Consider the following 27,701-nt stretch of genomic DNA (forward strand, 5'->3'; position numbering starts at 1 on the left):
GTAAGCCACACGCCATGTGGCAAAATATAGATTAACAGAAATGGGTTAATTTAAGATAGAAGAAGCAGATAACAAGCAGCCTGCCACGGCCACACAGTTTGTAAACAATATAAGTTTCTGTGTGCTTACTTGGTTGGGTCTGAGCGACTGTGGGACTGGCGGGTGAGAGAGATTTGTCCTGACTGTGGGCCAGGCAGGAAAACTCTAACTACACCTACCTATTTGCAGCACCTGTGAACCATAACAATTATCAACATAAGATGTTTGTAAAGGTGCAAGAAGTGGCACTCACTTATCAGAGGCAACCAACAGCTGTCTAATTGGACTTACCAGCCCACCCAAGAGGAGGAAATCTTCCTGAAAACCTTGCCAACTTCTCGGGGCTGGTGAGATCATGTGTCCACTTTGCTAGACCACCATAATTTCTTACTACATTCTAAATCTTATTCTTACACCCACAGGTAAGTGTATTATCTACTGACCCTCATCAAAGAATCCTCTCTTTATAGAAAATATAGATTATTACAGAAAACCAAAATGCAGAAATCAACAGGTCATTGTGGAACTTAACCCACAGCTACATCTATTTCACAGCTCTCAAATCTATGGCTCAAGGGATATCACAAGGGGTGGCGAGTGCTGAAAGTTTGTAAAAACCAGGATACCAAGAAGTCTACTATAAAGCATTCTTTCCTAGAAATGGCTACATAAACAAGACTGGAAAGATTACAATATCAATGGGCATGTTAACATGGAAAGGGGACAATTTCTTGGAGTTCTAGGCCTAGGTGATGTCAAACAGGCAACTAGTGACTGCAGGCATAAGGAGAATTAGCCTCTTCAGGGGATGAGTCCTATTATTAGTTGTCCAATGCAGAGTGGTCAGCAATGAAAGTGGACTCATTGTGTCATATTTACATATTTGGGGATACACACACACATACATAACCATCATCATCATGATCATCATCAAAGAAAAAGAGACTAGCAACTTGAGATTCAGTCAGCACATAAGAAAGGTAAAGAGAGAGTTCCTGGGAGGTGCTAGAGAGAGGAAAAGGAGAAGGAAAGTGATATGATTCTCTTTCAACTAAAAACTTCTTTTTAAATGGGAAAAAAGATTGTTAGTATTTTGGATTTTGTTTTAGTAACTATGTTGTGATATTTTGTTTCTTTTAATTTACAGTTCCTTAACAATATATAATATTGAACATCTTTTCACCTTCTTATTTTGTTTGTATTTTTTCTATGTGTGTGCTGTGCAAGCATGTGTGTGGGTGCATGTGTACATGTGTGCAAGTTAGTGAGTGACCAGGAATCAACAAAGAATATTGCCTTCTATCTTATTGTTTGAGAGAGTTTTGAGCCTATGTCTCATGAATTCAGCTAGGACAGCTGGCCAGCAAGTACCAGGGTTCCACCAGTGCTGGAATACAGATACACCCCACTTGGTTTTGAAACATAAAGGCTCCCATAGGCTCATATATTTGAATATTTAGGGAATGGCATTAGGAGGTGTGGCCTTGTTGGGGTAGAAGTGACCTTGTTCAAGGAAGTGTGTCACTGAGGGTGGGCTTTGAGCTTTCAAATGCTCAAGCCATGCCCAGTGTCTCTCTCTTCCTGCATATCTGCAGATCTATGTATCTGGATGTAGAACTTTCAAGCTACTTCTTCAGTACCATATCAGCCTGCACACCACCATGCTTCCTGCCATGATGATAATGGATTAAACCTCTGAACTATATAAGCAAGTCCAAATTAAATGTTTTTCTTTTATAAGAGTTTCCAAGGTCATGGTGTCTCTTCATTGCAATGAAATGTTGACTAAGACACTAGTGCACTTGGCTACTTAAGTGAATGCTAGCTATCAAACTCATGCCTGTATAGTAAGCACTTTATCCACTGAGCCATCAGTCCAGGCCCCTATTTATCATTTTTTTTTTTTTTTTTACAGAAAGTATGTCTATGTATCTAACTGTCTTGTTTGTTTTCATACTGTTGAGGTTTTCAAATTATTTTTATGTTCTACATCCTCTTCCTTTGTGAGTACATCATTTGGAACTGGTGATCTTTTATTATTGGATTTTAACTACAGAAAAGTGAACTGCTGTCAGAACAGGGTGTATATCTCATACACAACACAAAATTTGAAGACATGGAAGTATTAGAAATGAGTGAAAGAAGGATATTTTCTACCATTGCAACCTCAAAGTGATAAATCCTAAAGTATCACATTTTATTATTTCCCTGGGAAGAGAAAATCAATTTACTCAAGCTATTTCTTGTTTGCTGTTCCCTATTGAAGCTGTGATCCTATCATCCAAAGCGTTCCATACACCTTTCAGTGGTACCATAACAATGAAAGTAAAATACAGCATTGCACAGGTTTCAGAGCAGCCATGTTTTTTGCTTCTCATGAAGCCATTCTACTACATTTCAAGGAAATTGACAAATATATCTTTAAATTCCAATATACATGAAGTAGAAAAAGTAATTCATGTCACCTTCTGTCTTTTATCTTGAATACTTGTGCAGTTCAATTCATATTTGTAAATTCCATAAAGGAGAGCATAGTATATTTTTAGGAAAAAAACCCTGTTCAAGCTAGAAGTTTTACATAACCCCCCTTTCTCATTCACTTCCTTCCTTTGTCACTCAAGATGATAATACAGTAGAGTAAATACTGGGCTTTATTCCCCTCCTTTTGAGGTTTAAGAGAGTTCCATATAGAGACTAGAAATATTTCTGTAAAGCTTGTTATTTTTAGACACTGTAAAACCATAGCCTCTTCCAAGACACACGTTCTCTTTTTTGTTGACTGTAGTTATTTCCCCACTAGGAAACATCGATCACTTGATGGTAAATTATCTGCTATAGTTTCTTAACAAGTCAGTCCTCTTCGCCATGTTTTTAAGGAGTGGCTAACTAATGGTTCCAGTTGGCAATCTGTTTGTAAGTATGATGTTCAAGCTCCTTTCAGACTACCTTTATCTTTAGATCTGTTGCTGGGAATCTCAGGCATTTTTTCTGTTTCCTTGGCATAAAATCCTCTGAATTTTTCATAGCACAATATTTGGTAGTACTGTTTTCTCATGTCTCGTGATTTATAAATATCTTATTATAATCAATAAAGACTGTGGACAGAGCTGTCAATCTCTCTTCTTTTAATAATTCTTGATGTCTGACTTTTAAATCCTCCATACCCTAAAGACTTAAAAATCTAATTAGCTATCTTTTGAATGCTGTTGACTTACGGATCATCATTTTCCATCATCTCACTGAAAGGTGTCAGGTACAATGCAAAAGGATTTCCATAACTTCTTGTGGCATATTGACAACTTGTCAGGAAAATAAACAGAAGTTGTATGGGGCCTTGGTAGTCCAGAACCCCTGGGAATGTGCTTCAATAAATGAGTCAAGCATACATTTGAATTTTATGACTTCACCCAGGAGAGACATGCAGTGAGCATAAATAACTAAATAAATATAAATCATTAACTAAGTAGAATTCTTACCTTGTTTCCTATGGTTACAGTTCTGGAAGATTTTGTCTGAAACAGTGAGAATGCTAATTTGACAGAATGCAGTAACTGGCCTTCTCCTCTTGTTGCTCTCTGATAATATATTGCTGGAAGGTTTTTTTTTTTTTTAAATAATTGTTCTTCGTGATACTACATTAACTTTGAGAGGTAAACTAATGAATTCCCTCCTTGATACCTCGTGTTTTCATCCATAAATCATTGTTAGCAGTGACACAGCATGTTGCTCACCTGAGTTCTATGTGGTGGCTGGACAAAGCTAAGGTCTTGATTGAACATGGTTTACAGACTGAGGCAGGCAGGGAGGAGTCCTTCACATCTTACCTTATCTCTGTGCCCTATACGACATGTAGAAGGCAGGCACCCAGACTTCCAATTTGGAAATGTAAAATCTGAAGTATTAAAATAGAGGATCAGACTCACAGCTATTGGGTCAAATTGGACATGGAAAGACAGGAAAGCAGATCCCATAGGAAGGGAATTGAAGGGAAAGCAGGTGCTGCAGCCTTCTGCTTTGCCTGATCTTTATAATCCACCCAGTTTGGTGCCCAATGGAAATGCTTTTTCCCCTGCTAAGATTTCCTATCACCCCTAAAGTACTGGAGATAAGAGAGTGTTCTCTTTCCACTATGCATTATTGTTGTTTCAGGTAATTTAAAGAGAGTTCCCAGTTTTTGCAACCAAAGAACCTTTAACATGGGATTTTTTTCTTCTTCAATTTTTATGGGAATACCATAGCAGGAAAAAAATGCTTTCAATTTACCTTTTCAGACTTGAGATTTCAGGAAACCATTATTTGGATGACTGTAAGCAATTTCATGGCACAAAAGTAAAGTAGGACAAACAGTTGGAAATGTGGATATTTAAAATTTTATGCCAGGTGTTTAGCCTCAGGAGGAATTTCTGCAGAGTTGAAGAGGCACCTCCCCTCCTCATGAGGGGAAGGTCAGGGGCCCTGTGTCCAGGCCTACTCCAGCTTCAGAGAACAGATAGAAGACGGTGACCATTGCCTGTTCCAGCAGTTCCCACCCTGGATGTCATTAAACTCCCACCCTGGATGTCATTAAACTTCGAAGGCTTCATTTTCTTTTTGAGTACCATATTTTAAGAAATAAGCTTTTAGATTTCAGATGTTTGATGCAGCCTGAAAAGGAATGATTTCATTCCAATAACATATTCAATGGAAAATAAATACCTAAACATGAAGCATATGTGTGCTGGTGGGGGTGGGGGAACTTTGTGAAAGAGAAATCCCAGACTCCACTTCTTTCTGTACCTCATTTGCTGATTATATTTTTAGCATGCGGGGAAGGAAATCAGGAACTAAACACTGATTATGTAAGCTTTCCCCCTTAATTCTCAGGAATCCTGCTGAATACACACCCACTTATGTATAATTCCACACGTTCAAAACACAGTCACATTCTGAATGGGAAAGAGCTTAAATAGAGACTAACAGTTAACTAGTATTTATTTAAATTCCCTTCTGTTCCCAATTACTGTCTCTAATGAAGAGAGCAGTGCAATACAAGTTTAAATAATTAAACATACCCCAAAAAATAATTCAAAGTGTCATATTTTGTTTCATTGTAACTTTCTAAAAGAGGAATTGATATTCTCAGTATAATATATAAATATGCTTCTTCATTGCTTCCTTCTAGAATCTGGGATGGGAATATGGTTCAGTGTCAGAGTGGTAGCCTATATGCACAAGGTCTAGGTTCAATTCTCCACATTTTATGACTTAATTAAAAGAATCAGACTTTCATTTTTGCTGTAATTAATGGAAAACATAGTGTTAGTGACTACAAACTATTTTCTACCTTATGAAGTATTTTCTAACCTCAATAAAAGACTGTTAGATACAAATGAATGTTGCTGATTTTTGGTTTGGAGAAATTAAGGTTTTTGTTGTAGGCACTTAGTATAAGGCAACACTAGTCAATATTTGAAAGAGTATTGAAATCAAGGCTTCTATCCCCTTCTGGAAGGTGCAGCTTTTGGACTACATTATGTATCATTCAAACCTCATGAGAAAATGTGTCCAATTATTACTCCAAATTTCTACAAACTTAAGAAAAATTGGAAAAGACAAGGGCTCTGTTATGGTTGAAATGCAGTCTGTGTGGGAAAGATAATGAAGTTGGCCTAGTTTGCCTGGAGAAATGAATGCTAAAAGATAACTTCATGCATTCCTTTGAGAAAAAATTACTTTGGAAAGGTAGTAAATATGTCTGTCTGAATATAGTAAATTATAATGGACAAGTGGGTTTAATATGGGTCACTTTTATTGGTAGTGAGTACAGTAAATTCACAAATAGATAAGAGAGCAGATGAAATTTCTCATAACAGTGAAACCTTTAAAAGTTTTATCATTCGTTTTACCTGATTATACTATAAATGGCTTTTTTTCAAGGTTGTAACATTATAGCTCTGATCATGTACCAATTTGCTTAATTCTTAAAATGCTCTAATCTCATGTATGAAGATATCTGCATGAGGTATTAATTCCCTTTGAAGTCCACCTTTCCTCATTTCAATTGAATTGAATATTCTAACTGGAAGGAAACTCAGGATATTGAAGTGTATCACACAATCTTTAATTACCCATCATACCGCAGGGGAAACTCAAATACTCCTCCTTAGAAACAGGAGCTCTCATGCCAGTTTCCTTCTCTCATTTTCTCTTTTTACACCAGTTACTCTGCTGTGTTTCATTACTGATATCATGTCTTTGCGTGTAAAGACACAACAGAGAGCTAGGATTTCCTAACGCTGCTATTTCTTACTGTGCTTTTAAAAGAGCATAAAGAGAAAGAAGTAAACACCAAAGCAAATCCCCTGCACGTTCTTGAGTCTTTTATAATTCTATTATTAATGATTTTTAAGACATACCTAATATTTTATAAGCACCTTAGTTGAACACTACTAAAGAACAACCTTACATCAGTGTTTAATATAAATATTTATAATACTATATTAACTAACATGGCACAGATTTTAAGTGTTATAGAATGTCATAACCAAAAGCATTGATGTAGTCATTCTGTAATAACAGAGCATGGAAAAGTGCTGTACACATTTACTCCTTTATACATTAAGTAAAAACATTTCACAGTGCCTGCTCTGTGGCCAACATAGAGAACTGTGAACTCTTTCCATCATGTAACTACAGTTTGAATAAGGGTTAGGGTAAGGAGCTAGAAACTAAATAGGTGAGTAGTATGCATGTATTGATGAGTTTTGTGGCGATAAAATAGAACAAAATTAGAGGAGGATAGGGGAACAGTAAGACATGAAGAAAGGTATTACTAATATAGCTAACCAGGGAGGCCTCCTTGATTTCCCAAAGAAACAGAAGAAGCAAATCTCAGATATCATGGAAAGACCCTTTCAAGAAGAAAGAGCGACAAGGGAATTGAGATTAAATTTTTAGTTTCATGTTGAGAATAAACTATTGATGGAGTAGAGGAAAGAGAAATCAGTTAGGATTCTCTAGAGAAACAGAATCGCTAGAACAAATACATATTGCAAAGGGGATATACTAGATAAACTTACATGACACAGGCTTGGTAGCCCAACAATGGCTGTCTGAACTCTGGAGAAGCTGAGAACATAGTAGCATCTCAATCCTAGAGCCTGGATTCCTTAAAAGTCCCAGTCTGGTGCTGAAGGTCCAGAGGATTCCCAATAGCTAGTGGCTTCAGTCTCCATGGGAAGAAGCTGAGCTCTGGGGTCAGTGGGAATGACAGCAGTGGTGGCGATAAGAGAGTTGGTAAAAATATGGGGGTGTGGTGACCAAAGTAAAACTTCTTTTCCCTCAGACCTCTTTGTACATGGCCACCACTGGAAGGTGACACCTAGAGAATAGGGGGTCTTCCCCACTAAGTTAATCCTTCCAGGAAATACCTGAACAGACTCAGTCAGAGGTATGCCTCTCATTGACTGCAGATCCAACGAGAAGATAACTAAATTTAACCACCACAGTGAGGGGTATGAATACACAGTAGAGGAAATGTGAGTGAAGAAAAAAAATGACCAATTCATTCATTATGACAACAGCAAGGTAAAAATATATGTCCTATCTCTGACTTAGTTAACATTTAAATCATATGACCACAGCAAGAGGAGGTGGGTGGCTGAAGTGATGGGAGGAAGTTCTCTTATGAAGCTTGTGTCTTCCCATTTGGAGGAGAGATGGCACTGAGAAACAAGAGATCATAGTGATTTAAGGAAAATAGAAAAAGAAAATGACTTTTTCCTTAGAGCAGAAGAGTGGGTCCATTGGGTACAGTGAGATATGTTGCTGATCAGCACCTCGATGCCACTTGAGCTCATGAAATGAATGTCTCTACAGAGCAGCTTGTGTGTTTTCCTTTAGTCTTCTTCCATTGTGCGGCAAAAAGAAGTAGGTAGAGAGTATGAGTTATTAATAATTATTCTTTGTTATAATGTGAAGATAGAGATGGTGAAAGCAACAATAGCTGTGTGAGGGTGGAATGATGATTGTAATGCCATTACCTGTGTGAGGAAGAGAAGGGTATTGGCATGTTGGGACAAGTAAGGGGGGTTCAAATTAATGGTGACATATCAAGTTAATCATTTATTGAAACTGAAAAAAAATATGATGTGGAGAGGAAGTACAACAAAACAATTTTATGAAAATATCTTTTATATTCTATAAAACTGGAACTTTTCCTGGACTTTACAGCAGAGTGAATAATAAATCTTGAGATTACTTAAGATTTAAGACTAATATTCTGCTGTGTATTCATCCTGTTTGCTTAACCCGCCTTTAAGAGAACAATGTGATAATCAATGTACTTGCCTTGGGTTTTCCATGTACTCAGCTTTTACAACTATCTTACGTAGGGTTTCTTTTACTGTGATAAAACACCATGAACAAAAGCAACTTGGAGAGAAAAAGGTTTATTTTATCTTTCAGTTTATATGTCACAAAGAAGGAAAAGTAAGGAATGGAAATTAAGGCATGAACCTGCAATCAAGAACTGAAGAAGAGTCTATGTAGGAATGCTTACTGGTGTGTTCCTCATAACTTGCTCATCCTGCTTTCTTATACAACTCAGGATCACCCATGGGTGGTACCACCAACAATTAGCTGGGGCCCCTCAACATTAATAACCAATTAAGAGAATGCCTCACAGATTTGCCTACATGCCAGTCTTATGGGGGTATTTTCTCAATTGAGATTCTGTCTTCCTAAATGATTCTGTCTTGTGTCAAGCTGACATAAAACTGGCCAATACAACAACCTAAGTCAATAAATAGCTGTAATTTTAACTTATATTTGTACTTTTTCATAATCCTGACTCAGAGTACTACATGTGTATATGTATTTATTTATTTATTTAAAAAATATTTATTTTATTTTTTCATATGGATATTAATTTTACATATCAGCCATGGGTTCCCCTGTCCTCCCCCGTCCCGCCCCCGCCCCACCCTGCCTTCCCCCCAACCTCACCCCCCATTCCCATCTCCTCCAGGGCAAAGACTCCCCTGGGGCAGTCCCCTCCTTCCAGGCTGAGCAAAGTGTCCCTGCATAAGCCCCAGGTTCCAAACAGCCAGCTCATGCACTAAGGACAGGTCTGGGTCTCACTGCCTGGGTGCTTCCCAAACAGTTCAAGCTATTCAATTGTCTCACTTATCCAGAGGGCCTGTTATGTTAATAATTTGCTGAAAACATCAAACGCATCAAAAGTGAACTAATGCAACAAATATTCACAAACAATGAAGAGCACAGCACATAGCTATTGCTTGATAGTCTCCAGTACTAAATAGTTTGGGGTCAGTTGGAATAAATAACTTAATCCTGTGCAAAATTCCAGTAAAGGTTTCTGTAAAGTATCCCTTATTTCTTCCCATATAATGATTTATTTAGTGTCCAATAAATACAGAGCAAAGTCATTTATTAGAAACAGCAATGAGACACAGGCAATAGAGACAGTCATATTCACAGTTAAGATATCTGGCAGTTATCAATAGGCACACAACAGACAGAATACAGACAAACCAGAAACCATAAACTACAGACAGAGGGCAGAAACAGGAAAAGAAGTGGAGAATTCAAAGCTGTGATAATTCTTGGGAGAGTCAATCAAAAGAGAAACACTTTTCTTTCTTTCCGTAATGCAACACCAACACATTTTGGTTCCTCTGAGGCAATTTTAGTCTTTAATTGGTGCAATTAATGCAGGAAGGAGGGAGATACACAAATTAAGTTATAGTTTTGGAGGGAAGTGAAGTAATAAATAGGGCCAAGGTATCTTAGAACATAATTCAAGTGTCTCAGGCAAAATGGATACCATAATTTTATGAGAAAGAAATTCAAGTAACTGAGTGTTTTGAATTTGAAAGATCTTGCATGTCAGCATTGAAATGTTCAAAAGCAAGATAGAACTATTGTTTGTTTGTTTGTTTGTTTCAAGTCAGTATGTGAGAGACTAAAATTGTCACAGTTGTTGAAAATGATTGTGATATATGTAGACAATGTTTGGAATTAGGGTACTGTAGAAAAAAAAACATACAGTGTAAAAGAACCTGTTTTTTTTTTTCTCAAAGACATGAAACTGTGTATCAAACATGAGTATCACTCACTTGAAAGGAATTCGACTTTCAGTTGATTTTAATTAAAATGAAGAGATGAGAAGTTTACAGTGAAGTTGGAAAATGTAGTGGCTAGCCAATAGTTCATTAAGTACAGTTGTGAGGGTGTTTCAGAAGCTGGACAGGTTAGGAAGGTAGGGCCACATGGGGGAATTTACAAAGGAATCCAAGGCCTACAGTCTCAAGCTTTATGATGGCTTGGTAATTCTTGGTTTCCTGTAGCAAATAATACAATGGTTCTATTAGTCAGCTATGTGTTACTGTAACAAAATACTTTAGATAAACAATTTGTCAACAAAGAAGTTTTGTTTCAGCTCAAGGTTTCAGAGGTTCTATCTGTAGCTAGTTGGTCCTTTGCTTTCTGATCCTTTAAAAAATAGAAATCATGTGAGTAATATATTACAGGGCAGCATTACACATGCCATCAAAGGGAAGTGAAAATGGAAGAAAAAATAAGTAATACTCTCTTAACATTGGCTTTAAAGGCATCCCCTCAAATGATTGAAAGGCACCTCCTCACAATGGAGTCCACCTCCTGAAGTTTCCACCACGCTCTAGAATCGCCAACTTGGAGATTACAAAATGGGTTTTCTGTGCATTTCAATACATTTGAACTTGTCCTGGAGGTCTGAGGTCAGATATCCAGGGGCAGTCTGAGAGCTAAGGGCAACACAGGGTGAAGCAATTTCCAGGTTCTCTGTGTTCTGAAGATGTGACTTTTGGAAAAGAAGACTAATTTTAAAAACTGCACTAAGATCTCTGCATTCTATTGTATGCAAGGAAGTTGTTTCAAAACAAAAACAACAACAACCAAAACAAACACATTGTGCAGGCATTAGAAGTTTGGCAGATGGGAGGTGATCTTTGCTCTCTTGGAGGACACATGTTGAGAAATAGAACAGTATAATGTCAGCTTTAAACCTGACAGATTTCTTCTAATTCTTTAAAACTGTCAAATATATAGAGAAGATAAAGTTACTTCATTTAACCCTTCCTCATCTTGGCAGGAAACCAAAGATGGAAAGAACTTTTTGAAAACATCTGAGTGTTATTCCTTCTGTGTACATCACAAGAAGGTAAAATGTGGCTTCTGGTTCAAAGTTCTGGTGTCTAACACTGTATTCTAGCTAGTGTTCCTTAAGCATACTCAATAGCAATAAGCAAAGTATGTTATATTCTCTAAAACTTGTCTACATCCTATGCATAATCAGTTGAGAAAGGGTGATCTGCCACACACAGACACAGTTTTATTTGGTGTATCTTTGATCTGTCTTATAGTCAGTAAGTTCTTTACATTTGTTGAAAGGATAAATTTAAGTAATTTACCCAAACTAATACTCAGAAAAAAAATTAAAACCCCTGGTTTCTTTGGGTAATAATTAGTATTCTCATCAGGTTTATGAAAATTTCAATGGTATTTTATCTACCAAATAGTCTTCTTTCATCTTGATTACAAATTCTTGCACATTTGATTGGCACATTGCATGTTAATCCTTGCTCCATGCATTCTTGTAGGGAGGGTCCCCCAAAGGTCAGACTTATTATTGTGCTCCTAATAATACATATGCATTTTTATTACTATTTTGTGCTTCTTTGGTTATGTGTAGAATAGTATTTATGCAAGCAAACTACTTTCTCCGGTATGGGACTCCAGAGTTGCCCAACTCCAACTACTCCCACAACCAGCCTGAGGATTGCATACAATGGATTAATTTCCTTGGTGTGGGATATTTCAAGGCAGCCTAATATTGGCAATTATATAGTTATTAGTGATCACTCTTATGCAGGTTTACAATAAAAAAAGAGCAAGCAGGGCAAAAAGAAATACAAAATGCAGACTTTGAGAAAAAAATAGGCTAAGGAAATTTAATGTTGGCGCCAAGTTGAAAGAGATGAAAAGAATAAAGAATGACTTGATCATAAGCGTAATAAAGGGAGAGGTGCTCTCAGGGCAAAACCTCATAATATTTACATGAATGTATCTTGCATGAAGATGACTGCTAAAGGACACAGGCTTTGTAACTGGGTGATACTGATGATTACTTCTTTCCTCCAGTAGTGTACAATGTACCTTCCAACACAATGAATGGTCGTCAGTAATGGAGAAGCTTCCAGTGAGCATGAGCTCCATTTTTCCATGTTTGCTGACAAAAATAAGTGGCATCTTCAGCAACAGAGCCTTCTCTTGGCAATAAACTGTGGGGGTCTGGGAGATTTAATCTAACCAGGAATATTGGTTTTATTGTTAGATTAGGAGCATCTTTTAGAATGGCAGTTCGCTAGTTGGGGATCGAATGATCATTTCACAGGCGTTACCTAAGACCATTGAAAAACCCAGATATTTACAGCATGATTCACAACAACCACAGCAAAATTACAGTTATGAAGTAGCAACGAAAATAATTTTATAGTTGGGGGGTCACTACAACATGAGGAACTATATTAAAGGATTGCAGCATTAGGAAGCTTGATAACCACTACTTTAGAACCTTGTGATGTCACCAGTACAAGTGAAAGAAGTATCTCTCTTTTCCCTGAATCTATCTGTAAAAAATAGTTCAACAGTGAAGGGTAGGCTCCCCTGAGATCTTCATCCAGCCTTGCCTAGCTACAAATGGGCTCATTCTTGTAATGAGTGCAGTCATTTATAGTCCTTGAAAGTATAAATCTCCACAATTACTGACAGTCGTAATGTAATCCTTCACCAAAGAAAGAGCTACTTCCTGTATACTTGTACCTATATCTTTTTGTGCCCTGCCTTCTTACTTCCTCTCTCCACCCAGCTACATCACTTTACTCTTTCTACCCAGCGCTATCACTTCCTGTCTGTCTGTACAGACCTTCATACTTCTATGGTTAACTAGTATTGGGAATAAAAGGCATGTGGGCATGTGCCACCACGCTTGGCTCTGTTCTCAGTATGGCCTCGAAATCACAGAGATCCAGATGAATTTCTACCTCCAGAATGCTAGGATTAAGGGTGGGTGCTACCACTGCCTGGCCTTTATGCTTAATATAGTGGTTCGCTTTGTCCTCTGATCTTCATGCAAACTTTATTTATTAGAGCACAAATAAAATATCACCACAATATGTGACTAAATGATGGCATTTTACAACCCTCCTGTTCTTATGGTCTTTTCTCCCTCTTTCACAAAGTTCCCTGAGCCTTAGAAGGGATGACATAAATATCTTATTTAGGGCAGAAAACTAAGTTGTCATTTATTCTCAGAAACTTTCATAGATACAAATCTCTGCCTTCATCAGAGTTCAAGAGAAAGAGATGCTTCTGTGATAAAGGCTTATGATAGTAACTGCCTATATTTGTAATACACACACACACACACACACACACACACACACACACACACACACACACTGGAAGGTGGTTTGACACTGTATCAATTTAGTTAAACAACAGAATTAAGCCCCTACCCCTGAGTTCTATGAGCTCCATAGTCTAAGCTCTTGAGAGAGTTTATGGTACTAGATATTTGGTTCTTTTTTTGAAGTGATTCTCAAATCCAATCACTGAGAAGTTGGTTATCCACATAACACTCATGTCACTATTCCAACAGTGGGCACACTTTTCCTAAGAGGTTGCTATCATGGTTTGTAGGGCTCATAGATGGGCAGATCTATTGATGACTTTTCTCTCTCGACAGCCTGTTTTGCAGTCTGAAAGCATGGCAGCAGAAAGGAGGCCCCAAGGTAACCCCTAGTTTGATTCCTTTTTATTGAGCAACCAAGGTGTGTGATGTGTTCAGCTGTATAGTCTTAGAATATAGTTCTGTCTAACAAGCAAGTGGAATGACAAGAACCTATACTGTTTTAGGATTCTCAAGACCACCTCCTGACCAATTTACATGGAGTTATCCTACACCTGACATTGAGGCTTTAATTTAATAACCCCTAACTTTAAGATGGAGACTATCTCTCTGTTACAGGCTGTCTCCCTTCCAATATTTTTAACTTGATTACCAGATTTTGAGTTTCCAGATGGCTTTTTCTTACCTCATTCATTGCGTCTGAATGGTTGACTATGTATCTCCATTTCATTGGTCCATGAATTTCTACTCCATTAGTATTACAATGTGATGTATATTTTCAAGATCAGCAAAAAAATATGAAAATTCTAAATTTGGTAGGATCCCAGCCAATAATATCAACTGTAACTGTTGAAATTCACTTCTTTGCCTTTTGATTTTGCTTTTCTGTTTGATTCACGTACAAATGTGACAAGATGATATGCTGTACCGCCTTTCCATTTTACTATTTCAACATCAGTATAAGATGTTTTCTGTAGGTTTCTTCTTTAAAATTCATGTAAGAGAAAACTCTATCTGCATGAAGTACATCCTAGGATCCTTGTTATTGCCAAACATTTTCCCTAATTAAAAACATTCATAAAAATTAACTCTAAAGAGTTAGAGGCAAGGTTACTTCAGATTACAGCCAATAAGAAAATGAAGAAAAATGTGAACTCCATGGTATAATGCTCTCTACTGAGCAAGATGCTGGATGTATCTTTGCTCAAGGCTTGAGTTATATACTTAATTTTGTACATTAAAATTTAATGACCTTTTAAATGTAATATACCCTATCAAACAGCTCTTTATTTTCTTTCCCAATGACATCATTTCATAGCATTGTAGAAGTAATTTCAAGCATGGTTCATATGTTTTGGACTTTTCCCTCTATACACAACATCTATTTTTATTGATTTTTTAAAAAAGCTTTTCCTTTAATAGCACAGTAGAATTTTTCTAGTTCTGCCAAAATTCTTAGACAAAACATTTTAAAATAATATGTTCCTTTTGGCTTAGAGAAAAAATTAAGCTTACCAAGCCCAATCCTTTTATTGTCATTAAACCTATCACCACATGTGAATGTAAAGCTGTATTTTATTCAAGATTTATGGATTTTGTAAATGAGGATGATTTTAAACCGCAGCATGCACATTTTGAAATATGACTTCAGAGGCTTTGGGGTACATCTCAGGGAAGAAAAGCATTTTCACCTGTAGGAAAAACACTTGTTTCATGATATACTTATTTCCAAGTATCCCTGGCAAGCTTTCACAAGAACTTAATTTTACATTCCTTTCTCCTGTGTACTTTTTTTTGTTTTACAGTCAACAAATAAGGTATTGAAAAGTGGTTTCTGAGCAGCAGAAAGGTCTTTTGTACCATGAGGTAGCTAGGCAACCAGCACACATTTCAGTGTTACATATAAAATACTACTAGTCTTACCTTTGTGGAAAGTGTTTTATAGTTTACAAAATAAGGTCACTTTTACATCGTCTCTTAACCCTGCCATGTGGGATATGCAGGGAGAGCATTGTTATTTCTACTTAGTTGTGTAACACTAACATGCTATAGCAAATAGGAAAGAAAGAATTTAACTCAGGAACCTGAACATCATACCTATTGTTCTTTTCATGGACTTCACAGAGAACTTTCAAAAAATTGTTCATCTACTGAATAATGAAACATGTTTCCTCACAACTCAAAACCACCTATAACAAATCTGAGAAAATATTAATACTTCTGAAAGAAGGAAAGACTGGGGGGACACTCTGTTTCCAATGAAATCGTTATTTCTTTAACCAGGAGAAAAATGTTCAATGCCTAAGGAAAACATCCACAAAACGAAAGAATGTGGAGTGCAAGCAGCAGTCAGGAGGGTCCCAGTGATTCTTAGCTACTGAGTATGTTAAACTAATAGCTTAACTTAACTGTTTCAAACTATTTTAGACAAAGGGGCTCTCCGTTCAAGTACACTAACAATGCCACTGTTACTTGTGTGCATTGAGTCTTGTCTAATTTTACTTGTGTCTTTGGGACTGGCTTGACCAACACATGAAAGAGGATTTACTTGATCTGTGTGAAAAAAATCAAGTGTTTGAGCAAAAACAATAGCTGAGAAGCACTGATATAGTTAATGGAGTTGGTATAGAGTCAAGATCATGATGAGGAAATCTACAGAGACTACTGAACCAACCTTGAAGGAACCCATGAACTTTAGACTGGCAGCTATGGAACCTGCATGGGACCAGACTAGGCCTTCTGAATACTTGAGACAATTGTGTAGCTTGACCTGTTTAAGGGGCCCCTGGCAGTGTGATCAGGATCTGTCCCTGGTGCATGAGCACGCTTTTTAGAGCCCATTACATATGGTGGGATGCCTTGCTCAGCCTTGATGCAGAGGGAGGGGTTTGGTCCTGCCTCAATTGACTTTGCTTTGCTGACTCCCCATGAGAGCCCTTACCCTTTTGGAGGGGGAGATGGGAATGGGTCAGGGTTGGGGGTAAGCTAGAGGAAGGATGAGAGGGAGGTCTGTGGATCTGTGGATGGTATGTAAAATGAAATAAAATTTTTCTTTTAAAAAAAAAAGAGGAAAAAAAAAAAAAGAAACCAACCTGCATGGTATCTTTGGAGGTATACTTAAGAAGTCGGGGAGAAACTTTTGCTTAGTCTTTGCAAAATCCACCGGGGGTCTTCTTAAATTGATGGCCTGGAGCTTCTCAGGCGTGCCCAGCTGAAAGAAATCCAAAGGATGAGTAGATGACTGCTAGAACCAAGGGCATAGCAACAATAGTGGCCATCATTTCAAAATCTTTTCCTAGTTTAGCCAGTTTACCTTTTCTTTTTTGTGGTGCTGGCTAAGCACTTGACAGAACTTACTTAACAGAGAATGGGCTTATTTCGGCTATGGTTTAAGAATTTAGTTTACCAAGAAGACATGAGAATTAAAGGGGCTTATTGACATAAGCTACCTGAAAAGGAGCTTCTGTTAAAAACTTGGCTCCATTATCGGATTGGCCTGTAGGGTTGTTGTGAGAACACTCAGCCCACTATGGGCAGTGCCATATCTGTAAAGGTGGTCCGGAAGTGTACAAAACATCAGGCTGAGCCAGTCATGGGAACCAAGGCAGTAGGCAGTGTTCCTCAATGTCCTCTGCTTCAGGTCCTGCCTGTCGGTTCCTGCTTGAATTACTGCTCTGACTTCTTTCCATGATGGACTGGAAAATGTGAACCAAAACAAACCCTTTCCTTCCCACGTTGCTTTTGATCATGGTGCTTAATTGTAGTTATAGAAACTGAATTAAGATAGGGCCCCAACTAAGACAGCAAGAAAATTAGGCAGCTGATCTATATTTACTAGAGTTCAGGAAGAAGCAAGAGATGAATACTGAAACTCAGCTCACTTTCTCCCTTTTATTCATTCATGACTCCTGCTCATTGACCGCTGCTCCTCATATTTGGGGTGTGTCTTTCCTCCTATGTTAAAATTTCCTAGAAATACCATCATAGCAACACCCCTTGGTTTCTCTCCTATGTTATTAAATACCCCACTTAACTGACAGTCAAATTAATGGTCACACTGTTTTACATATTTAAAAGACCTTTGTTGTACTTGTTGCATATGTTTTGAATCAAGTTAGGTTTTCTTTTTTTGTGGGATCATATAATCTAAGGACCTCATGTGTGCCAGGAAAGTACTCTAACATGGAGCTATCCTTTGAACCACCAGTATTTGAATTTAAGTGTTATCTCTTCATGTTTAAGTGAATATGTCTTATACTAAATTAAAACACTCAAATATTTTAGCTCGCTTTAAATGTTTTAACAATATTTTGAAACTCACTTGAACTTTGTGACTCAAATTGAGAAATGAAAAAGACCAATAGCTATGATGGGTATGCATCTCTCTTCTTACTTGTTATTAGTTGAAATATAATTTTTTAAAACCAATTCTTGTAACTGCAATTAGTTCCTCATGAGTTTAGAAATTCCTTCTAATTTTTTCACCATCTGAAGCAGAATTTCTTCTGTGGCTCTAATACTGTGTTCTGATTAATACTATATTATTAAGGAATTCATGGTGAGCAAAAGCTATGGAATGGATTAAATTGTTTCCTTTTTTTCTTTTCTTTTAAAAACCTTTAACACACCCATTAATAAGAAAGTGTGTATCTATTCATATAGCTATATATTTATAGACTAGAAATGCATAGGCTTGTTGCACATAATTTTTGTCAGGAAGACAATGTAAGTTTCACATTTATTTAATATCTATTGCTCTGAAATGGTTTCTCTAAAAGCAGATGCTGAATTAACAATTCAGAGACCTTCATGAGAGACCAACTTGTAACATGAAGAAGGAGGACACAGCAGCAGGGGACACAAGAAGTCAAGGTCTGAGGCACTGGGCGCTTTGGAAAGAGAAATAACCTTAAAGACTCCCACACTGGACAAAATGGCTGGTACTGATGCAATGGCTCACTGGGTTATAAGATACGATATTCTCTGGGGAAGCTATAGCCATGCACAAAGAACCATTTTTTTCTAATTCTTTAGTTTCTTTAAATACTGTGTTTGAACATGAATTATGAACCAAAGGCTGTGGGGCCCCCAGCTGGATCAGGCCCTCTGGATAAGTGAGACAATTGAATAGCTTGAACTGCTTGGGAGACATCCAGGCTGTGGGACCAGGACCTGTCCTTAGTGCATGAGCTGGCTGTTTGGAACCTTGTGCTTACACAGGGACACTTTGCTCAGCCTGGAAGGAGGGGACTGGACCTGCCTGTACTGAATCCACCAGGTTTGAATGAGTCCCCAGGGGAGTCTTGGCCCTGGAGGAGATGGGAATGGAGGGGAGGGGATATGGAAGGGTGGGGGCGAGAGGGGGGAGGACAGGGGAACCCATGGCTGATGTGTAAAATTAAAACAAAATATAATAAAAAATTTTTTAAAAATACTGTGTTTGAAAAAATATTTAGTAGTTAGAGTAGATTATGAATTTTTGTGACTGTAAGTATATGTTGCTTGAGATACAGATAAAGTGAGTAAACAGAGTTGAAGCAAATGATGGGACAGTTTTGTTCTTGCTCCCACCCTGCGATGACAAAGTGTAGAAAGCTTGTGGTATATAAGGACATATGAGTTCATCCCAACAATTTTAAATGGCTTTATACTAAGTGACTGTGGGGGTATCTGCTTATTAATTTGAAAACAAATAGAAGAAATCCTTAGCAATTTTATTTCCTTTTGTGCATTTCAGAATGCTATAAAAGGGTAAAAGTTCTGTTTTACATGGGAATTTTAGTTAACAAATGCAAAAATGAATAGTTGAATATATAATCCAAATACTTTTGTATTAGAATTAGAAAATCATAACCTGGAATCCTTAAACATGGGATAAAAATGTTAATGGAAATAACAAGTGAATGAGATTGAAATTACTGAAACTAATTCTAGACCATACATAGTTAGAACAGGCTTGTACTGTATGCTTTCTGACGAAAGTAATTAAGACATGCATGGGTATCAAGTCCTGGGTGTATATGCCAAAGAATGGTAGACTCAAGTCATGTAGTAGAGTTAGTTTTCACCTTTTGAGAATATGGTACATGTACACAATGTAATTCAATTCAACTACAAAGAAAAATTAAATCATAAAATTTGCAAGTAAATGAATGGATTCAGAAAATATACTGAATGAGGTAATCCAGACTCGGAAAGGTGAATGGTGCATGTTCTTTCTTATCTATGGATTCTGGCTCTGAAACTTTATCAGAGTAAGTCACCAGAAGTAACCACAGAAGCCAGAAAAGTAGAAAAGGACAATGGAGGAATGTGGAGCAGCAGCTCTAGAGATGAGGATATTAGGACAGAGGTGCTAGGAAAGGTAAAAGGGGACAGTGGGGGATTCGACTAGAAAGAATGGAGGAGGTGTAAAACAAAAGAAAGGAAGGACAGAGAGATAAATAATACCAAGTACTTTTGACACAGTCATAGGGAAACACATTGTTTTATAAGTCTATTTCAATATGCATGTATTTTAAACTGAGCTATGTCACATGAGGGTATAACACAACCCCTCAGACAGCACAAATCCCAGTTCCAGGCACAGGAAATTTCTGTTGCTGTTGTTAATTGACGGGGAAGGGGGGCCCAAGAGAGTCAAAATCAGCTATTGCCATCGCCATTGATTGACTCCCAGAACTTTAAGGTAAGACCCTATTGATGAAAATATCACATACTGCAGATATAGGACTGAGAGTAATCAAGCTGGAACTAATCCGGAAGCCTCTTCCCTAAGGACTAGATCTCCTAGTATCCAAAGGTGTTATGCAAGCTGACAAGGGAGAAAAGCAATCAATAGTCTGACTTGGCTGTAAACCTTATGAAACATTAACAATGACTGGCCGGGCAAGATATACCTAATAATACAAATGTGGCACATATATCTTGGGAGTAACTAACAGCTGTCTAATTGAACTCAAAACCAGCTCAATAGGAGGGAGCCCATGCCTAATACTGTACATGTAGCCAATTACTGTTGTCTAGAGAGGTCATAAACCCTAGAGGGGAAACTACTACTCTCATATTCCTAAATTGATGTAATTTCTAACTGTGTTGTGAATACTTATCTTTATACCACTGATAAGTCATGCCACAGATAAGTGTATCTCCCAAGTGTATTATCATAAAAGTTTCTTTTTACATCAGACTAAGGATACTCCAGAGATGGACAAATTATCAAAATGCAGAAAATAAGTGATCATGGGTGCCTGACCCCATATGGTACTCTTGTGATGAAGCCATGACAATTAAGAGTCTGACCAAATCATGGAAGAGGCATAAGATTTTTAAGAGTCAAGGGCTCATGATGCCTTATTTCTAGATAGTGTTCTCTAGACATGATAGAGATGTTGCACCCATGAATTGCAACAGTACAACTGGATAACAAAGAGCAGCATAATTCCAACATCAGTCAGGATGGCAATGCAGATATGGGAAGTTTCTGAAGTCCCCATTTTTAGGTGAAGAGTTGCAAGCAATCATGACTGCTGAAAGGTTGAGTATGTGTGTGTGTGTGTGTGTGTGTGTGTGTGTGTGTGTGTGTGTGTGTGTGTGTATGTGTGTGTGCGTGCGCATGTGTGGATGCATTATTTGGTGTGTGCATGCATGTACATATACACGACTGTATCTGCGAGTATATTTGTTTATGAATGTGTGTGTAAGCCCAGAGTTGACACTGGGACTTGCCCGACTGACTATGACATGAGTCCTGGGGTTCTGGTCTTCACATTTGCAAGGCAGGTGCTTTAGCTACTGAGCCGTTTCCTCTGTGCTGTCTTGCTCTGTCTTTCAAGTGGTTTAGCAGGGAGGCTATTTGATAGGGCCATTAAATCAGTCATTCTTTGGAAAGGCAATGTTTTCCCTGATTTTTTCCGTTTGAGTAAAATTTTATCCAGCTTATAGAGCTGGGAAAAAAAAAAAAAAAACACACCTTCGAATGAAAATGAGTAAATCATTACTAAATCAGATAACCTTTTGCCCACTAAGAATTTTCTTAGTGTTACGACTCTTAGAGTTCAATCTTAGTTTAATAAACTGAGGACTGAGAAGAACACTTGATATTTGTTCAGTTAGGTTTTCTAAATTTGAGTCTTTCATATACAAATGCTCACAAATTTTATTTTCAGGAAAGTTACTTACACATTTGATTATTTTAAGTTAATTTCTCTTCCTAGGTTCATTGGAGTGGTTATTTTCATCACTACCAAGACTATGCTTTTGTGTTTTTTTATTTATGAGGTAATTTTGATAGACTTATAATGGGCAAAGAAATAAACTTTTTGTTCTACCTACAACTACTTGCCACTTCTTAATATTCCTTAACATTGTGTATTCAATGACATGTGGTGCTTATATCTTTGTCCCCTTCACACTGGATTAAGATTTCTGATGGCAGAGATACCATGATACCTTGCCTACATTAGTACTCATTAGTTGCACATTAAATGAATAAACACATGTAATTAAGAGATACTATAGTTTGCCTTTTATATTTAATTCTCTGAATGCCCCAAGGCCACCAGTACAAGTTTTCTTAAGGAACAGCACAAATTTAGATGGAAAAGTAGATTTATTTGTCATAGATAATTCATCCATAATAAAATATTGGAACTATCATACATTTCTGTGTTACATGGTAGACTGTAACAAAGGCAAGGAGAGATAAATTAATCATTATTGAAAAGGCTTGATGGACTTTGAACTAAAAAATTACTCCACAGGTGCATTTTCCCTGAATAAATTAAGGTCTTAAATTTTAGTACTCCCTAACAGCCACTTCTGAGCTTTGATTTAAGAGTTTTGCTTATATTTTTCCTGCCAAAATGATGTTGAAATGCTCTATAAAGAGATATATCTCTATGAGTGCAAATAAATATATCCAAATCATAAGCATGAAACTTGTGGATAGCCACAGCTTTGAAAATTCCAAGAAGAGTGGCTCATGAAATGCCAAAGCAGGGCATTCAAAGTCACTCAGAACACTCTTGCATGGAAAGTATGAGAATAATATCTATGCTCTATGCTCTATGCTCATGGGTGTGTGTGTGTGTGTGTGTGTGTGTGTGTGTGTGTGTGTGTGTACTCACCAGGAAACTTAAGACTGGCATTTTGTAGATGCTGGGAATATAGAATCTAAAGAAGCTTCTATACCCAGATTATTCATACAAGACAAAATTTTTACTGTGCTCACTAGGATATTTGATAAATGTTTATTTTCTTATGATATTATTCTTATGAGAACTGGGTAGATAATAGTGTCTGGAGACTAAAGCAGATATCATAAAATGAGTAGATTCATAGCCAAAGTTTTATAATATACTATGAAACATATCTAAGTATTCTAATAGCTTAGTGTTTACATCTATATTTTATGTATTCCTATATCTTTCTGATATGCTGTATTAAATAGGAATGGTTTTGTCTCTTAAATATTTTGTAGTTATGAATAAAAGTTGAAATGTCTTTGCAATAAAAACCCAATTCTGAGATCTTTCAAACATTTATTTAATGTTCTTTGCATATTGACTTAGCATGTAGTGGATGCAAGAGAAGTAAGTCAGGACTCTTTAGAGAAATGGAAGCAAGAGAAAACATACACACACATACACACACATACACACACAAACAAACATATGTGTAAACACATGTATGTATTCACTTTACAAATACATACATATATATATATATATATATACATATATATGTATATATACATAGATATGAATATATTAGACTAGTTTATACAATACAGTTGAAATAATAATAGCAGTTGCTTGCACCCAAGAGGCTAAGCAGCTAGTAGTTGCTCAGTTCAAGAGGCTGTGTGCCTCAGAAGATCTAGTTGTGAAAAGTCCCCTGCTGTGAAAATTTTCTAAAACTACACTGGTCTCAGTCCATAGCGGGAGTCTGAAAATGCTTAGAAGGTTGTGTGAGCAAAAGTTAAATATCTTCCTTCTTCTGTATCCTTGTTTGTTTGAGTTGTTAGCAGAAAATGTCTCTCATATTTAGTGTGGGTTTTCCCACATCAATAAGGCAATCAAGACAATTGGTCATTTGAGGCTCAGAGTATTCTGTAGTGTGGCAAATTGACATTTAGAACCAACCATCACAATTCACCCCCTGACAACTTGACACTCGAACACATCACTTAAGAAATTAGAATGTCCTGGGCTAGAAAGATGGCTAAGCTGCTCTTTAAGAGGCTTATGTTCAATTCCCAGAACAAATAACGTGGTTCACAACTTTCTGTAATCCAGTTCCAGGGAATACAACACAATCTTCTGATCTATGTGGATACCAAGTACACACATGGTATGCATATACACATTCAGGCAAACATTCATATACACAAAATAAAAATAAATAAAATTTTATAAAGTACTATAACCTTCCAATCTTTTTTTCCCAAATCTTGTGTTTATTTTGTAACATAAAATACAGTTCACTTTAAAATGTCCCCTCCAAATTCTTAAAAATCCAAACTCCTTTAAAGTGTCAAATCTCTCAGCTATAAGATTCTATAAATATCAAAACTGAATTTCATATTTCCAACACACTATGGAACAAATAAAACATTCTTATTCCAAGTGGGACTAACAAGGCGAAAGCAAGCAGTCAATTACACCAAAGCGAAATCAAACACAGTAGAGAACAACCCAAATCTTTCAGTTCCAATAACGAACATATGGAGCTGGGGATCCAATAGTCTAGGCTTCAGGAATGGTTAGCCTCTTAATTTTCTTTAGCTTAAATATACTAATAAGGATTTACAACACATAACAACTGATACTACCTCAGTGTTACTAGATAGGGGAACAGAAGAATTAAAACAGAAATATCTACATAATGTGTGCTCAAGCATGTTCTTAACAAATAGGACAAAAACATTCATGTGAATTACAAACCCAATTTCTGTAACAGGTGGCACGGCTGTAGCTGGAATATAATGGCTATCTTCCTCCACTATCCATTATATATTTCCTCCACCATCAACCATGCACCTTAGCAGGCCTTGGTTCTTTAGTTGGTGAGGTGCTCCATCCATACCTTCATTACTGGAAGGGTCTGGGCCTTTTTATCTTCCTTCCTGGGTTAGGTTGCTTTAATTTCCAAGTGACCTTAATCACAGTACATAGTTACACCAAGAGTCACCCTAAAGGATCTCTTGTACTCTAGATAGAATCTTCCATACCTCCACCATGGAGAAGCAATCCAATTTCCCTCTGGTAGTCTGAATAGATCACCTTCTCTTAATACTGTGTTTTCGTTCTTAACACATTAACATAAGGGCATCTGAATCCAAGGCTAGGGCAATCTCTTAGCTTCCAGCTCAGTGCAATGTTTGTGTTTCTGCTGAAAGACTTCTGGAATCAAATATTTTAAGCTAGTAGTGTGCAAAGTCATGGGAACAGGAGGAAAAAAGTTTCCTAGAGGTAACTAGGGACAATAATGAGTATAGTAATTCTTATCTATACCACTTGATTCCTGGACCTGTGAACCCTGAATATTGATGGTTCAAAGCTTACTTCAGGAGAACCTTGCTGCATCCCTCTAGGTTACTGCAACCTAATTGGTATTTTAGCTGTGCCTTTCTAATCTATATTTCTATCAAACCAATTACTTCATGGTAGTGGAGAACATAATAAGACCAGAGAATCCCCTGAGCATCAGCCCATTGACATAGTTCCTTGGCTGTCAAATGAGTTCCCTGGTCAGAAGTTCCCTGGTCAGAAATTCCCTGGTCTTTGGAAAACAATGATGGTACATAAGGTATTCTGTAAGTCCATGGATGGTAATATTAGCAGAAAGCTTATGTGTAGAAAAGGCAAATGTGTAAAAAGTATAAGCATCTATTCCTAAAAGGAAAAACACTGCCTTTTCCACAATTGAAGTGGTCAAATTTAGTCAACCTGCTGTCAAGTCATTGACAGATCACTGCAGTGAATGATGCCACCTGAGGGGTTCAGTGTTGGTCTCTGCTGCTATCATATTTGATACACAGCAGCAGCTTTAGCCAAGTCAGCCTTAGAAAGTGGAAGTCCATGGTGATGAATCAATACATAACCTCCATTTCTGCCACCACAGCCACTTGGTTGATTGTTCCATTGGGAAACGGCAGGGATAAGCAGAAAGAAGACTGGCTGTCTACAGAAAAATTCATAATATCTACTTGATTATTAAACTCCTCTTCTGAAGTCACCTTTTGCTGATTATTTACACAACTTTTGTCCAGTTAGATAGATCTATCCATATATTGGGAAGTTGTAGAATTCAGTGACTGTTGAGTTACAAGCAGAAGAAAAGAAAACTAGTGTTAGCATTGGAATGCAAATCCTGCAGCCATGAAACATCAAGGCAGACGATACCACAAGCAACAAAACAGAATTAATTTGTTTCATACTTGCTACCTAGGAAGTTTTATGGCTACTGTTTTGGGGTAAAAGTTCAAAACACAGTACAACATAATGGAAAGTGGTATTTCCACATGCTGCTGCAGCCCACCAGGTGATTTTGTCAGCTGGAGATGAGCAGGAACATGAAATCCTGGGTAGAAATTTCTTGAGGTGGTAGATAACAGTCAGACATTGAAACCTAGCCTAAAAGGTGAAGGTAAATCTATAAACTGTAAAAATGATATAAAATGTAACCTGAACTTCAAAGCTGCTGACTGAGCCGCTTCAGCAATGGGAAAAGAAAATGAAGAAGGTGACGTGAGGAGTACAGATGCTCAACTGGCCAAGAGTCCCAATGGTGGAAAAGGAAATGGGAAATAAATGAAAAAGGGTTGGGGCAATTGGGGCCTAGTGTCGAACTGCTTCAGGGAAATCCTTGTGAAACTACTGGCTAGACCACAGGAAAGACCGGACATACTGAGATTATATCAAACCCATTTAATTTGGTCTAGGATAAGAAGATATTCTAAGAAAACATACAGTAAACAGTGGTCTTTAGTGTGAAAGTCCAAAGTAAGGAATGGAAGCATGTTCTTTGCGGACACCAATGCCAGAATGAATGTGAGGGTTAGAAGATGAGAAACGAGTGAGGGGGAGAGCCTTGAATGAGCAGAAGAGGGCAGTAAATGAAGAATTAAATATCAGGGAATAGAAAAAAAAATATTTGAGATGTGGCAGGCACAGTCTAAGTTCTTATGGACCTTCCCACAAGTCTCATGAAACAGCCACTGATCTTCCTACCACTTTACAGTAGTGTGGGTAGCACAGGGAGCCTTTAAAACTTGCTAAGGTCAAAGTGCTGGGAGGTAAGAAAGTAATCAGCAAAGTCTTACTGTGAGCACCGAGCCCCGGTTACCTCATACATATCCTTCACAGATGGCGATCTGCACCTAGAATCAAAGTTGTCATATATTTTAGAATACAATATTTCTTTGAATCAAGTATTTAAAAGTTTAAGGTAAGTTCTTTTAAAATCTCCAATTAGTCTCTTATAGCACAAAACCAAGTAGGTGTATGTTTGAGATCAACTTGGCAGACTTCACTATTAAATATTAAGTCCAAGCTCTTATTATCTGTTCCTTGTGTGTCCTTTAGAGCCTTAGATACAGCCTCTGGCTGACTTTGGGTATTGATTCCATTTTGCTGCCAACATCCTTCAACTGATGTAGAAAATCCAGGTTGATCTATAAATATGCCTAAGTCTGTCTTCTGTAATAGCAGCTAGAAGTGAATTTTTAAAGACTGTTTACATTCTGCTGTATTTTGAGACCTTTTACTTCAGAGGAACACAGATAATGAGGTCCAATAAAAATAGATGCTATTTCATTCAAGACACCTCAAAAATCTTGTTAACAACCTCTTCAGGTCTATGTTCGCCATTACTTCCGATAAACATTTTTTTTTTTCCTACAATCTGCTATTGTACCTGTTTTTCTTTAAAACTTTTGGCTTCTGTGCTTCCCTTCTCATATGTTAATTTGACATGTTCCTTCCTGGTTCAAGCCCCCCCACCACAGGTGGTCAAAAGCATCAGTTCCAGTGTTACCTCCTATACTTCTAGAACTGCTTAGAAGTAAACTCCATTATTGACAAACTAATGTTATTAAAGCAGTCTTTGCGACCTTACCAATCTAAGTTCAGAAGATTATACACATTGCCCTCCTCCTAGATTTGATTAGAATTTGAGGTTTAACATCCATTTATTGCCCATATAA

The sequence above is a fragment of the Onychomys torridus genome, chromosome 4 (assembly GCF_903995425.1).
Source record: "Onychomys torridus chromosome 4, mOncTor1.1, whole genome shotgun sequence".
In the NCBI taxonomy this organism is placed as follows: Eukaryota; Metazoa; Chordata; class Mammalia; order Rodentia; family Cricetidae; genus Onychomys; species Onychomys torridus.